At 40.1% G+C, this 14,416-nt stretch overlaps 1 long non-coding RNA gene across 1 annotated transcript; it reads right to left on the bottom strand.

Moving 5' to 3' along the window:
- Positions 1-5,198: 5,198 nt before the first annotated feature.
- LOC146762187 (uncharacterized) lies at positions 5,199-13,567 on the bottom strand. The gene is made up of 3 exons (XR_014943738.1): positions 13,429-13,567; positions 11,697-13,072; positions 5,199-5,556 (listed from the first exon to the last, which is right to left on the bottom strand). It is a non-coding gene; the product is annotated as an uncharacterized LOC146762187 (long non-coding RNA).
- Positions 13,568-14,416: the final 849 nt, after the last annotated feature.

The following is a 14,416-nucleotide window of genomic DNA, read 5'->3' as shown; positions in this document are numbered from 1 at the left end:
TTACTTCTTCCAGGAAATATCTCAGGACAGAACAAACTGATCAGTCAGCATTTTTAAGATGATGTGGGGAAGAACAATTCAGTCTTTCCCAGTCGGTTTCCCCTTAACTTTCATACAGATTAAAAAGAGCTGATAAGTTCAGGATAAGGGATGAGATCACAAAAATCCTGTAAAATCCTCTCTTGCCATCATATCACAAGCACTGACACTCAGTGAGCTGACTTCTCAGAGAAGCCCAGCACCTTCCTCCCATCATTTCCAAAGGAAACCACATGATCTGTGGCTGCCAGGGTTCTGACAGCAGCATCCCTCAGGTGCCCCTGGTTGTCAGGATATTGCTCCCTCTCCCATGCCCAACATGGTGATTGTCCCTTGGCCTCTCCTTTCCTGCCTCAGAGGGGAAGACGTCAGATTATTGGGTGGGGAGGGCAGTTAGTGTTAAGCAAACCTAATCTACAATATAAACCTTGCTCCAGGGGTTCAAAGAGCATGTCAGGGAGTGTTTGGGACACAATGATAACTCCAGGACAGATCCAGACCGGACTGCTGTATTGCTTACCACAGTAAAACACATCCTGATCTTGGCAATGCCTCACACCATTGCATGATAGGATGCAGATTTTGTGCTGTCGATTACAACCTTAAAGATTTTGCCATTTATAATCCCTTGATGACAAATATTTCCACAACTCCCATCTGTTCCTGTCAGCTCTATTCATTATATTCCTATGGTGTGTCTGAACACTGACTTAATTTATTGTTGAGAAACTTTTTCTCTGGAGGACAATGCATTTTTGAATTCTCACTTTCCATTCACATACGCTGCACATATTGGCTATAGTCAGGAGAGACTGGACAAATGCAGCATACCTGTTCCCAATTCCAGGTCAAAAATCTAAGCTTTCCACTTCTTTCTCATTAAGTGTGGGAAACAATATCTTATGGGGATGTGTTGGGAACCCATGGGCTTTCTGCAAGGAAAGTTGAATTCATACTAGTAAAAGGGTATAGAAGGGCTGATAGGACTCCTTGGAAATGGAAATGCAAGTTTAAGGAAGGATACAGGATCTTTTATGTAACCTAAGGGTACAAAAGTAGGTCTAATATTAAGCAGTCTTGGGGCTGTTCGTAAGTAAATTAAAACACTGAGGAAGAAACTGTGATAATAAATTTGGATAAATTGGTTGTAAGTTGATGTAGGTTGAAAGTTAAGAAAAGGTTCCTCATAAGGACAAGAATCAGTTCCTCGAAGAAATTCCTTTCAAAATAATAAGGGAAGAAATGCTAAAGAGAGGAAAAGTGGATGATGCTGCGTTGTGCTGAGAGGTCAATCAGTGAAGTCCAAGAACTTCCATTTTAATTCTGTGGTCTTGCAAGGAAAACCTACAGCTTATGTTCAGGAGATCTGACTCAACAACTACCAGGGACTGAAAAGTGTACCTGGTGATACTGTATGTAATTATCTACTGTATTAATCACCCATATCTTTCAATTCTTCCCTGCAATTATCAAGTTTCTTTTTATGTCCTCTAAGAACTCTTGCAGCCTCTGTCAACATTAGGGAATCCAAAACACTGCTGTTCTCATACTGGGCAGTTCCAGAGTGAGTATTTTGTCATTTGCAATAGGCTCTTAATTTCCCAGAGAAGTCTTGTAGCCTTTATTGCATTTATTGTAGTCTGTTCAGGATCTTTTTGAGCAAGTTGTTTTAAAGAATAAGGATTTTATACAATTTTATTTGTACCTGGCACATTGCTGCTAGTTGTGCCTCTTCTGTCACATGATTCAGTCTTATGAATGAGGTTTTCTTTGGTTGTTGTCTGGTAGATGCATCACATCCATTCTGCAATTCACAACTATCTCAGTATTATCATCCTCAGTAATGAGCTCCAACCTTGCTGCATCCCATCTGAGTATAGAAATGAAGTCACCAACTTTAGAGCTTCCTGTATAACTATAAACCAAACCTACTTAGTATATATCACATGTTGGTTCTTACTTAATATGAATGCCAAAGGATACTTTTTCCACTTGCTGTTTTTAACAATAGCCATATTTCAACCATATATATGATTCCTTTATATATAAATATATATATATATATATGAACAAACAAATAATAGTTCATTATCTTGCCAACAAAAACTGTTAGAGAAGGAGTGTTTTAGTAGGTGATGTTAGAGCTAATGGAGTTTCTAATATTATACATAATATTATTTTCTTTTGGGAATAGCATAGGTATAATCAACTTGCTGGATATTTATAATCTGCAGGAGGAATCAAGTGTAACAAAGGTATAAGAGCCCTCTGTCTCTCTCTTCTCTCTGATGGGAGCATTCCCTGAGGTGCCTTCATTGTTGAGGCTGGAAAGGCATCTATTCCTCCAGGTGCAATGGGAACACTCCAGTAGGCCTATCTGAGTTTATTGCCCAAGACATCAGAAGCCAACTGAGCAGCAAAATCACTAATTTTGTGGAAATACATCTACAGATGTTAATATTCCATACATGGCCTAGTTCTGTTTTGTGGTTTCCTTGTATTCTTCATGCTAAGTGCAAAGGAACAGTAGACACTCTGTGGGAAGGAGTCCTTGTGATGGGTTCTTTAATATCCAAGTGGTCTTTTGGGGTTGGATTCACTTACCTTAACTTTGGACCTCTTACAGCTGAATGTCTAAACCACAACCACTCATCCTAGACTCCTGGTTAAAACTAATGGAGAGAAAAAAGCACTTCTGGAAACTGACTTGTTGAATTCATGGTGCAATTGCTTTCATTTGTTTCCCTTCACTGACATTAAAGGAAGCTTGGGGTAACTGTTCAGACTCATATATTTCACTTAAAGTCCACTCAGCTGAATCAGATTAATCCCATCTCTTCTGTCAGCGGGCAGTTATTTCCTCAAGATGACTTTGCTGACCTGGAACTTGGAAGCCAGAAACAGCATGTCCCTTGAAGACTAAGACTAGCAGAGGCTGAGTACTCTGTTCCTTTCAAATGTGTAATTTTTCAAATGGAGGAAGCAAATTTCCTATTTTACCTGGCCATCAGGTTGTGTGGGAGGCAAAGACCCCCAGCACGATGAGTTATTTGACAGGGCGTGATAAGACACCCAATAAAGAGGAGGATCACAACTGTGATCCGAGAGATGGAACACATCTCCTATGAGGACGGGTTGAGAGAGCTGGGGTTATTCAGCCTGAAGAAGAGAAGGCTCCGAGGTGACCTTATGGAGGTCTTTCAGTATCTAAAAGGGAACTACAGGAAATAATGGGACAGACTCTTTAGCAGGGTCTGTGGTGATTGGGCAAGGGGAAATGGTTTCAAACTAAATAAGGGTAGATTTAAGTTAGATATAAGGAAAAAGTCTTTTACACTAAGGATACACAGGCACAGATTGCATAGAGATGCGGTGGATGTCCTGTCCCTGATACTTTTAAGATGAGGCTAGACTAGGCTGTGGGCAGCCTGATTGATCTGCAGATGTCCTTGTTCATTGTAGGAGAGTTGGACTACGTAACCTGTAAAGGTCCTTTCCAACTCTAAGGATTCTATGATTCTATGACAGAGGTGCTACACAGTAGCTGTGGGTACAAGGCCTGCCAGTATCTCCATGCCATGAACTGGGAACTCTCTCGCATTCAAGGGAGGTTGAGATGGTGGATATTAGAAACAATTTCTTCTCTGAAAGAGAGATGATGCTCTGGCACAGCTGCCCAGGGAGGTGGTGGGGTCACCTCCGTCCCTGGGGGTGTTTCAGAACTGTGGAGATGCGGCACTGAGGGCATGGTGGGGATTGGGACTGGGACTGGATTGGATGACCTTAGAGGTTTTTTTCTAACCCTAATGGTTCCCTGGTTTTATGACACCAGCCACAGCACCGTATGATTATTCCTGAGATGTGAACACATGATTATGAAAAGGGCTGTGACTCCAGTAACACTGGGAGAGGGAGGGGGGTGGGAATCACTTGTGTGAGCCTCCTGCCGAGTGCGTGAGACCTGACATGTGTTCATCTTTCAAAAGCACAGCATTTTTCCTCCCAGAAGTCTTGGTTAAATAAAGCTAATAGATTAAAAAAACCTTGTATTTGACCACTGTGATTTCTCTGACTACAACGGAATTTTAGAAAGCAGGAATTGAAGAAAAAAAAAGGAAAAAAAAAAAATTGAAAAAAAAAAAAATTGAATGAGAGGGATTTGAGAAGAGTGGCTGCTTGTTTTTACTTCTCCTGAATTATGGCTCATTTCCTTTGAAGTTCTGCTGACTTTGTACCGTGGTGTGTTACAAGAAGTTAATCTATCTTCCTCTTGCAGGCTATGGAGGTGCACTTCACTATTTCTTTCCTTCTTGGTGTCCCCACCCCAAACTCACCCACCACCTCCCCTCTGACTCGCTCTACTTCGTGCAAGAGTAGAAAGTATTTCCAGCCTTTAGCCAAGAAATGACTCTGGAGTTGGCAGGGCTGAAGGACTGGTTTATATGTACGTATTTAAAAATAATAATGATATAAAAATAAGGAGGAAGAAAAAGTTGTGTTCTGTTCTTGATAGAAAACAGACTTTTGTGAGGCTTTCCAAGGAAGATGGTTAGAGGACACTACTTATGCACTGAAATGGGCAGCTCTATACCAAATATCATAGCAGAAAAAGTAACAACAGCAAAAAACAAATATTGATAAGCTGCACAAGATTTTATAGGCTCTCTGGTACAAAATCAAAACAAAAGAAAAACCCCAGCAACCTTTTCCTGGTTAATATTGCAGTTGATTGAGACTTAGGTTTAGCTAATGGCTATGTCAGTTATGCAGTCTTCTTTATGACAAGGTTAATTTCTGAGCAGTGGGAGAAATGTGTCTGTATTTCTCCTTTTATCTATGACTGTTCCTGAAATAGGGCTTAGTGTCGTCACACCTCTGTGTGTTATGTGCAAGCAAACCAAAACCAAGTTATGTTTATGCGTCAGCAGATATATGTCTAACACCATGAATGTTTCTTGATGATGATTTGGCTTAACTTTATGGGCCATTGAGAGGAATGACTGAATTTTCAGAAGGACACTTACAATGACTGCAGATGGGTATTTTAACTTTTTTCTGTTTGTTAGGTGCTCTTTGGGAAATAGAGGAAAGACAGAAAAAAACTCGAAACCCTGCAAAGTCAGCATCAGACTGAATAGTAATAAATATTCAGCCAAAGACACAGGACATATTTTATTCACTCATTACATTCACTCTGTTTTTTCCTCATTGGTGCAAAGGTGTCTGTTTACCGCAGCTGAATCCAAAGACCTTTTCAGATTCACAGACAACCAGATTGAAGGAAGGTATTGAGCACGGGTACGGTGATCACAGAAACTAAAATTCTTGTGTCCCACTTATTCCACCTTGCCAATGAAAAGTCTGTATATGACACTTTAATGGAGATGAAGGCCAAATTCTGAGGACTGAGGTGGATTCAGGGATTTGGGTTGTTTCTCTAGATTTGCCATGTATTTGCCGGGTGTCTTTTAGCTTTTCCTGTTTGTTCTTCCAAGTCTTCAGAGTTGTTATGTTTCCCTGCCATGAAAAATCCAGTGTACATGGAAAAGAAAAAGAAATAAAATGAAGGAATAAAAGATATTGCTGAATTCTTTCTTCCAGCAATGTGTTTTGTGCTAGTAGTGGCTGCTGTAGTGCTAATACAGCATTCTTGATGTATCAATGCAAATTCCTATCCTAGACATTTCCATTTTACTTCTGCACAGTGATCGAGTAGACACTATGTTCTGTGTGTACCACATTTCTGCCTTGTTCAGCAGGGATTTTGTTGGAACTGTCAGCTAAAGAATCAACTCTGATTTTTAGATAAAGCTATATTTTATAGATTAGCTTATGAAGACTCTGACCATGTTCTTGGTGTGCTGAATTTCTTCCTCATTTTGTAGTGTGCTACAGTCTGACCAGTTCATCATTTAAACAAACTTTGTGCCTAGGGAAGGAAAGAATGGATAAAGGAACAGAAATAGCTATATTCAGTTGGGTCTAATTAGTATTTTTGATCTTATCCCTCACTATCTTGAACTTTCCAAAAGTAACTGTGAAGACACTCTTCCAAGTGCATCATCTCTGTTCTTCAGCCTTCTTATGGAGAGATAGTTGCAAAGAGGTTAGATTAATTTACACTCCTGGCTGAATTATTTTCACAGGCCCACCTGTGAATTCCAATACAAGGGATCTCATGGGTAGAGTTGCCTACTTCTGAGACAAAAACTTTTATGAACTCAATCCATATCTGTGACTATGTCTGGCATGCATACTAATCATGTTGATATACTTCTTAACTAAAATATTTATTAATTAAGACACATTATCTCTTGTGTCCATAGTCAGACTCCTTTTGGTCATGGATTTCTGGGGGAGCAGGAGAAATGTCTTCCAGAAGAAGCAAAAATACCCCCCTGAAGGAAATTATTCCCATACAAAGAATGGGAAGGCACTTGATGTGAGTAGATTTCTCATTACATTGTCTGGCCTTTTACAGCCCACCTGCTGCCCTGGCAACTCACAGCTTCAGGTATGGGGCATATCTTGGTCTCCACCTGTTTTAGTTTTAGGATTTTAGTAACAACCGAAGCAGAATGTCTGATTAAACTCATTGTTCATGAAAGAGAATTCTTATGGGAATTCTTAGCATAAGAATGTGGGAGGACTAAGAGATCTGATGAAACAATCTAATTCCACTATGGTCCTAAGATCTGAGGAAGCTGACTTGACGTTTTCCTTACATCTCTTTCCACAGGGTTACATTTTCCATAGGAAAGATGCTGCCCTAGATGGTTTGATCAGTAAGCTGAACAGAAACTCATGTTGTCTTGCTTCTACTACAATCTTCTGTGCTATTCTTATGAACATTATTTAATCTGGCTTTTATTTAACTCCAACTCTGATTAGTGAATATGACAGTTTTTTCCTCTTTATTAAGATCAGGAGTTTCTCAGGACAGGGATGGCCTGTTGTGAATTACAATTTTGTACAGAACTTACGCATAATGAAATGCAAATCTCACATGTAGAAGAGCTTAAGCAACAATTATAATTACAATGTGCAAACAGCTTCTTGGGAAGCTGAAGTGCTAGACATTTGGCTGCAGGCGTTTCCCTTACATTTGCCTCTTGGGATGAAAACTAAGTTGGAGTGCTCAACTTATGCTCATCTTGACTTGACGTTGATTGTTTCAGCAAACTTAAAGCATATGGTAGGAAACTAATGATTATCTTCCATGCTCAGGGATTGCTTAAATGTTTCTGAATGTGTTTATGATGGGAGGTTGCACGCTAGGAAGATTTATTAAGCCTGGCAGTCTGAGTGCATGTTTGTTACATGATTAATACAGTTAACAGTTCTGAATCAACAATCTCCAAATACTGTCTCAGAACTTGCCAAGGAAAATCTGTAACTCCAACCCATCCAGAGAACAGTAGCAGCATTTATACTACTGTATTTCAACATGAGTGAGCTGTCGTGCAATGTCAGTGATGGTGGTGTGGGCTGGGGGAGAAGACCTGAAATGGTGGTGGAAAAATGTTGGCAAACATCAAATACTTTTTGTTCAATTTAGCTATGGAGCAGGCTTTTCTAACATTGCATATTACTGTCCGAAGTAGCAAAGTTCTACCAAATCTCTAGGCTAGAAGACTTGAGCGTAATTAGTTGTGATCCTTTTCTGTAGCTCCTACATGCAAACAGAAAGACTTTCCAAAATTGTTCAAGGTTACATGAAACAACTGACTATACAGTAAAGGAAGGCAAGGTTAATACACAGTAACATACGTGTTTCCAGGAATCAGTAAAGACTGAGAACCACTGTGTGTGTTTGACTCTTCTGTTATATCACTTTTCCAGTCATTTTGTAGATGAAGAGTTTCAAAGACTGTTATGATATGAAAAATTGAACACTATCAGTATCTGCGCTATGGCATTTTACCTGAGAAATTCTGAACATAACCTGCAAACCTACCACGGAAGTCTAATAGATATATAAATTGGGAAGGTACCTGATCACAGATGAAAACAAAGCATAAACCACAGCTCTTTGATAACTCCTCCCAAATTGCCCCTACAAACTTGTATATTATGCTGAATAACCTGACTTCAGATTCTTATATTTTGGTATCATACTCTCTGATAGGTCAAAGAGCTCTCTGATGCAAATGTGCATCATATGGAGGAAATACAAGATGCTTGTTGTGAAGAATTTTCTTCTATGTCAGGAGCAAATAAATTTTGATTTTTTCTCAATTGTTACTAAATTAGATTTTACAGCAGACAGTAATATACTTCGCATGTATTTTACAGTTACATCACCACCAGTAGTAGAAAGAAATAACAAGTGTTCATGCTGAAGCTGCACCCATCATCTGGATCTTGTACAAGTGCCTAATCTAGGATTGAATGTCCCATTTTCCATCTCATACACAGGATCTCTCCCTTCTGAAGTTTTGCAGCTCAATACAGTCTGTTCCACACTGCAATCAAAACAACAGACCCATCTTCCTTTCAAGTACAACTCCTTGCTGACCTCCTCAAAGGGCAGCATCTCTGGACAGAAATATTTATGGAAAACAATGCTGCTTGTTTTCATCATGATCCCAACACAGCGGCTCTTCAAAAGACTGAGTTCCCAGTTCTTTGACCCAGGTCCAGGGTCTTAGCATTTCATTGTGTCTACCTGGTGGTAACTGTTTGATTGCTGTTTCCTTGAGCTGTACGCTTTCTGTCACAGAGCCTACATACTGACATTCAGACTTCAAGCAGCTTCTTTTCCAACAAATCACAGCACACATACAAACCTCATGTACCATTTTTCTAATGATCTCTGGTTAACTTTACTATCGTTTTCCAGAACTGAGTCCTAGAGGCTTACAGAAGCAGAATTTATAAAGACTCTGATTGTGCCTAGTTTTTCCTTATCTATTTTCCATTCCTCCTGCCAAGCTGAAGCTAAATAGGAACTGACAAATAGGCAGCATGGAGAGCCAGGGAGCTTGGGCACTAGATAAACTGCAGTAGTCTCAAAACTGTTGAATCGAACTGAGCAGCAGCAGCAGAGCTGTAAATCTCAAGACAAATACACTAAGAACGTGTAAAAGAAACAGATATTTTCCTGTTGGATTTGGGAAAAAAAATAAAAATAAAGTCAAATGAAACTCTTGACTTTGGGCCCACATTGGGCACAATCTGTCCAAGGCCACACAATGAGCCAAGAGCAGTGCCATTGCTGCAGCCTCCGGGTTCCAGTGCCCAGTTCTCCCCTATGAGCAATGCTACTGATTGCTGCCAATACAGCCATATAAATAACCCTGCTCTGAAACTACTGCCCCAGCACAGAGCCCAGTAAAATGTCCAGAAAACTTCACCACTGTTAAGCTAATCAGGAAGCAACAATTTGGATGGGCAGATGGGAGCTCAGCCACAGGCCATCAGCTGACATTGGATGGTCAGCCTTGCTTTACATTTCAGGCTTACTGTCCCAGTTCCTCTCCTGTGGTTACCCACAGTCAATCTGCATCCAGGTTTATTGGAGATTTTTTTATTTTTATTTATTTTTATATATATATATTTTTCTGAGTCGAAGAGGGCACTGTATGAAACAAAATGTATTCCTGGCTGAAAGTTTGGTAAAGTGACACTGGGTTCCTATTTCTTTTGGCCACCACATCCCACTGCACAGGGAGCAGAAAAGCCACATGAACAACAGTACAGAGCCAAAGAAGCACTAGAGCCTTTCTTTTTTTTTCTTCTTTCTTTCAGAAATTATTTATGGCTATACTGGACAAAGCAGTTTATAACCATAGTGTGGAGAAGCAGAAAATACAGGGTGGATAAATACAGCCCATTCTCAGCTAGGAAGAAGCAGCTAAGTATCCAAGCTACATACCCAGCACATCCCTCCTGTGTGCAGGATCCATGGCCAGACAAGTAAGGGAGTCCCTGTCTGGTCATAGGAGGTGTCACAGACTGCATGGAAATTTCAGAGCTTGAGATAACCACAAGGTCTGGTCCTGCCAGCAGCCACACTGACAAGACATTGGTATATTCATTACAGTGCAGTCCTTCCTTTCTCAGCTGTAGGAAACACTACAGACCTGCTCAGGACATTAATCTTTGTTGATGTCAACATAAAAATGAGCAATCTATGCTAATTGCATCCTGTTTAGTCCTTCTACCTCCAGCTTAAGAATATTTGTAACTTTACCTGTTGATCTGTATGTGTCTCTTTTTATGTGACAAAATGCACTGGATATTTGTAGCATTTGGGACTTTTCAAAATATTTGTCAGTAGGATGTTGTGGTTTGGATAAAGTGCTCCACAGTGACTCTAGAGACAAGAGTTTAAATTTCACTCTGGGCTCCAACTGCTGCCCAGCACTTTCAGTTTAGCTGAGTGCAAATGCCTGAAGACTCAAGTTGGTTGCAAAGTCAACCACAATCCTATACCCTTCCCTATTCCTTATGTTGTAGAAGATGGAAAGCTTTGACCAGTATAAAGAAAAGAGTTAGAATATATATCCAATCTGGAAAAAAGCACAGTCTTAACAAGACTGATGGCCCTTCTTGCATCTGCTAGTTGTGAAGCCCATATTCTCAGTTCTTGAAAACTGGCCTGAGATGACCATGTTGCCTCCCATGAATTACCAGGTGGTGGCCAATTTGGTGGTCTTGTCAGACGAAACTGTCAATATATATATTTAATAGTAATAATAGTAATAATAATAAAAATATATATATATTTTCCCCTAGTATTCTTTGTTTGATTGTTTTGTGCTCAGAAAATACTTCTCTTTATATTTTTGAGTAAATCTGCACTCTAACATGCTATTGGCACTGTCAGGTACGTGACATAGTTCACTAGTTACAGTCAGAGCATTCAGCAAAAATTAATGTACTCTTTAAGCCCTTTAGACAATAATAAGAAATAGAGCAATGTCAGCAAAACAAAATAAAGCACAACATATTTCTTTTTTTTTTCCCTTCCCTTCCCTTCCCTTCCCTTCCCTTCCCTTCCCTTCCCTTCCCTTCCCTTCCCTTCCCTTCCCTTCCCTTCCCTTCCCTTCCCTTCCCTTCCCTTCCCTTCCCTTCCCTTCCCTTCCCTTCCCTTCCCTTCCCTTCCCTTCCCTTCCCTTCCCTTCCCTTCCCTTCCCTTCCCTTCCCTTCCCTTCCCTTCCCTTCCCTTCCCTTCCCTTCCCTTCCCTTCCCTTCCCTTCCCTTCCCTTCCCTTCCCTTCCCTTCCCTTCCCTTCCCTTCCCTTCCCTTCCCTTCCCTTCCCTTCCCTTCCCTTCCCTTCCCTTCCCTTCCCTTCCCTTCCCTTCCCTTCCCTTCCCTTCCCTTCCCTTTCTTCCCTTTCTTCCCTTTCTTCCCTTTCTTCCCTTCCCTTCCCTTCCCTTCCCTTCCCTTCCCTTCCCTTCCCTTCCCTTCCCTTCCCTTCCCTTCCCTTCCCTTCCCTTCCCTTCCCTTCCCTTCCCTTCCCTTCCCTTCCCTTCCCTTCCCTTCCCTTCCCTTCCCTTCCCTTCCCTTCCTTTCCCTTCCCTTCTTTCTTCCTCTTTCCTTTTCTCCTTTTCCTTTTCCTTTTCCTTTTCCTTTTCCTTTTCCTTTTCCTTTTCCTTTTCCTGTTTCTGTTCCTTTTCTTCTTTTCATATATCTATTTTGTGCGTTCTTACCCATCCTGATATCTGCTCTGGCATCTGATGCAATTACACGTGTTTCTGCCTGCAAGGGACAAAGATAGAGTCAGTGTCATGTGCTGTCAGTGCATCTGTCACATAACTCCTCCCAGACCACAGCCCTCCTGCGTCCTAAACTGGAGACAACAAGTTGCTGCCAGGTCAGGCTGGCCTGACAGTTTCCATTAGTACGGCTCATAAAAGTGAAGGACGGTTTTCATCATAGGAAAAAAAATCAGAAAATCTGGACATGAAAGACTTTGTCTCCACATTTGCACCTCTGCAGGGGAGCTTATTAAGGGATGCAGCTCTGTTTTACATGCTGTCCTGAGTATCTTCTCTTTTTTTTCACTTTTGCTGTTTCCTGAGTTTCCTGGTGACACAGCAAGTCCTGTAGGGCAATTTTTTGTATTTTTGTCAACTGAGAAATTCAGGAAGATTTTAGTGATTAAGAGAACCCATCTTTTTGGTAAAAATCTTGTCTGCAAACAGTTCTGCATACCTCTGTTAGATTTCCAGATAAATATTCCCCCTAGCTCTATGGTTTGAAGGGTGGGATGATGAAGGTTCAGAAGTACATAAATAATGTATTTTACTTATCCACTGTTTCTTTGTAAAGAAAATTTTTGGGAGGCCACACAAGTCTTGTTCCAATTACAGCACACGGTCTAGCAGTAAAGTGGAGGTTCAGGGTCCTGAGAGTAGGGGAATTCTGAAAGGGTTCACAAATCTCTCAGGCAAGATTGTGATATAACTGATATTGCATGCGGATCAAGGGCTCACGCAACCTCTTTCAAATCTGCACTGACGGTATTGTTATGTGTTCAGAAATGGCTTAAAGTCTACACTATAGTAGATACCACCACAAACCAAGTGTTCATTACTTACAGGGATGCAATTTCTCTGCCTTCCTACATGTAAGCTACAAACTTGATAAAATAACAGATGGCTTGTTTTATCCAATAATTCTTTCTGCAATCTGCAGTCTAGATAGACCCTATAGGAAAGAATCTTGTCTCTGATAAACATTTTCTTAACCAAAATCAAGGAGAATTAGACCAAACCCATGTTTTGTTCCTTACTCTTTTTCCCTCAGAGTCCACCCCGCAAATCAATACATGTAACTACTAAGAAATTGCCCCTTCTTTTTCTGGTTTGTTAACCTACCTTTTCATTAGTTTGCCTTCTTTTAGCACGTATCTTCTTTCCATATTTATTCAGTTCATGAGGAAGATGGTCCAAACCCCATTATTTACCAGCCTAATGATTTTCTAATTGTTCCTTGCGCTTTCCTCTGAGTTTTGCATAAAATGTTTTCCTTCATATATTTTTCCCGTTGATATCCTTATCTTTTAATCCATGCTTTGAAACAGCTGAAATATAAGTTATGCCAAATGAAAGACTTAAAGGGGAAATAAAACATAAAATTCTGCAGCCCAACAAAATAGTCAAATGTAAAATTTAACAGGTTATACAAACAACACAATCTGTCAAGGACATAAACAGTTTTCTGTGGCAATTATTACAGATTTTAGTACTGCAAAAATCGTTTATAAAGATAGAATTGCTATATTTAGTAGTAGCAGTGGTAATTTTTATTTCTGAAGATTTTTCAATCTGGTTAATTACTTTGTTTTCACCAGCACTCACTGGCAGTGACCCATCAAGTTGCTTATTTCAATTCTGTCTTTCAGTCGTTCTCCCAGCCCAAAAGGAGCTTGTGACTCACCTGTCCCATTTTCTGAAGTGTTGAAACTCATTAGCAATTTATGAATGGGGCACACCAGCAGATACTCTGTTTCAGCAGGAAAATATTTGGAGAGATTGTCGCTGGGAATGTTCACTGTCTGGATGAAATGTAGAAGCAGCAAGACACAGGAAGCTGAAAATTTGCCTAGAAAAAAAAAATAGTCATTTTAAATGAAGAAGGTCAGAGAGAGATTGAATTCAGTTTTGGAATAACAGTCGCAAATAAATTTCACTCAGTCATCTATGAGTTGGGTATCAATTCCTGAAAATTTATTTCAGAATACTTCAGTAATAATTATACAGAGATGAATAATGTGAGTTGGTGATTTATTCCATCAGTCTGAGATGACCATCTCAGGATGTCAGCAGCTGCCTCCATGAAATACTCAACTCTTTCTCCATAAGTTGGGTGACCCGGGAAGGAGCATAAAGTCCTCATTCTTTATCAGCTGTAGGGTTGGATATCTGACTCTAATGCACGTGGTAAATAAAAGGTTTCTGAGCTTCAGAGATTTCTTGACACTTAAAAAAATCTACATCTACCTTTGAAATAGAGTTGAGATATGGTTGAAAGTTCAGACAACTTTCTCCAGAAGAAAACCAAGCTCGAGAGCCCAGTTCATACATACTATGACTGAAAATTATGCGTCAGCCTCTGGATACCTTACAGCAATGTACACTTTCAGCTGGAAACAATACTGTAATGTTAGTGATATGGAAATTAATGACTAAATTACTTAAGTCCCTGTGGGGTTTAAAATTAGTTGATTCAAAATGGTGTTTTTTAAAGTGTATTTTCCCTCATGCTTTAAATGCTCTGGACTCTCATAGTCTGTGACCTGTAAGTCTCACATTAAACTGCTTGTATGGAACAGTTGCTCTTTTAATAATTACAGCACAGTTGACATCATCTTTGGGAAATGCCCTGGTAGTGTTTGGGATAGTTAAATCCATCATCACCATTCTTC

This window comes from Coturnix japonica, chromosome 2 (assembly GCF_054131305.1).
Source record: "Coturnix japonica strain WE chromosome 2, WE-NBRP24, whole genome shotgun sequence".
In the NCBI taxonomy this organism is placed as follows: domain Eukaryota; kingdom Metazoa; phylum Chordata; class Aves; order Galliformes; family Phasianidae; genus Coturnix; species Coturnix japonica.
This window is presented reverse-complemented; position numbering and strand designations above follow the sequence as displayed.